Source organism: Canis lupus, chromosome 20, assembly GCF_003254725.2.
Source record: "Canis lupus dingo isolate Sandy chromosome 20, ASM325472v2, whole genome shotgun sequence".
Lineage (NCBI taxonomy): Eukaryota > Metazoa > Chordata > Mammalia > Carnivora > Canidae > Canis > Canis lupus.
The window spans coordinates 18,527,248-18,529,286 of record NC_064262.1 but is presented as its reverse complement, the minus strand read 5'-3'; positions in this window follow the sequence as shown (position 1 = coordinate 18,529,286).

Sequence of the window (2,039 nt, the reverse complement as noted above, 5' to 3'; positions counted from 1 at the left end):
CTTTGAAACACTCTTGCCGGGACACAAGGGAATCAGTAACTCATTCCATCCCTGTTCATTGAGTATTTTGTGTCAGGTTCTATGGTGGGGGTCCATTAGGCATACTGTTGTATTCAAGTGGACCCTTAAGGAGTTCACAGTCAAATGGACAAGGGAGACATGGAAACAAATAGTAACAAGAGAAAGTTTCAGTGCAGAAAACTGATTTTGTTTACTTGTTTTCTGTTAAGCAAAGAGAGAGAACATTCTGGATCACTGAGAGAGATTTCCCCATGCTAGAAAAAAAATATGCTAGACTTCAGGGGTGGTGGGTGTTGGAATAAATTGAGGTGGGCATTCCGGCAAAGAAAACTGTCAAGTAAGGGTATGTGTCTCATCGTGTGTGCTCCAGGAAGTAAGCATACTTGTGAGAGGCTATGCAGTAGTTCTTTGACTATGTTCTGGAGACTTTCAGCATTAATCAGCGATCCCGGGGAGAAGCGTTTCCATGGTTAGGTAACTTAGGGAAATGCCAGGCAGAAGTAATTAGATAGGCTTCTATCCTGAAGGGCCTCTGTTATGTACTAATATGCTCCCAAGCAGGAGCACTCACAGGATGGAACGTTCGCAAACTTCTTTCTTGCAGAAAAAAGGATAACTTTAATCTTTACCTTACTGGGTTGGGGGGGATGAAGTCACTTAATGCAATTATACTTCCTGCGTAGCACAGTTCCTAGAACACGATTTAATAAGTATTTGCTATTGTTTTTCACTTTCCAATAATATTGAAAATAATATAATGCTAAAAATATCTTGAAAATAATATAATGCTAAAATAAAGTAGATTTATATATTTGGATGAAATGAACCATTCGTGTCAAACAAGATAATACTCATATCAAAGTTTGCTCCATAAATCATCCTTTCTTCCGTGGAGAAAAATAAAAAATGTTAGCTATGAAATCAGAGAGGGTAGACCAATGTAAACTTCAGTGTATCAATTGTCACCTCCCCCAAATATCTGACCTTTCTTTTTAGAGAAAATGAAAAAAAAGAAAAGAAAAAGAAAGAAAACTGACTTCATCATAATCATGACAGTAAAAAATGAAAGGTGAAAAAAGGTCTCTGTGAAACCCAGACTACATGAAGGCATTAATGACAATCCAAAGAGCACAGGGAGACCCTCGCTCTCTGAAATTGAGTAGACTCCAGGATCATCTCTTTAGACGAGCAGTGTAATGCTCAACGAATTATGGCAATAATTTCCTCTGCAATGAGACCTTTCACATCCTAGCATGTGGGTTGTGCTGTAAGTCATTAATCCTTGCGATACCTCCGAGGTAGATAGGGACAATAATTTACAGTACCCTATGTATACATCAGGGTGGAAAAGGACAGTGTCTGATCCTGGAAGAGGGTTATAAGCTCTCTCATGCTATGACCAGATTTGAAGCTCGCAATCACTTGTTGAAAGCAAGATTATGACAAGGCCTCTGTTCTTTGGGGACAATCTTATTTTTTTGTCCCCTTCTTTAGTTCTTTATGCCATTTCTCACTTTCAATAAAACCAATTTACAGAATTCAATCTGCAAAAGTCAAGGCTGATTCTCATTAATTGGCAGGAGGCACTCCTCTGAAAATTGCCAATTTAACACAGTAGGAAGCAAGAGGAAAGGGAAAAAAATCTTTCCACCAGGTCTACGGGACATGAAATGAGGGCCAGCTGACAGATTCCTGCTCAGTTAAAAAAATGGTCTTATTAAATGATAGAAATTGATTATTCAGAGAGTTGTGTGTTTGACAAGATACTAGAATTCAGACTCTGATTTCCACTGCTCCTACCTCATCAATTGTTCGAATTGCTCTAATAGGAGGCACATTGTGAATACAAAACCATGGCCATTGTATTCTAGAAAAAGAGAGAACCCAGCACAGCATTCTCACTTCCATTTAACTGACCTGCATAACCACTATGCTACATTTTTACAGCCTGCCACAGCATCATTTTGACGAGGTTGTAAAGGCAGTGCCAGTTTGCCTTCTCTCCCCTGTCACTCTAC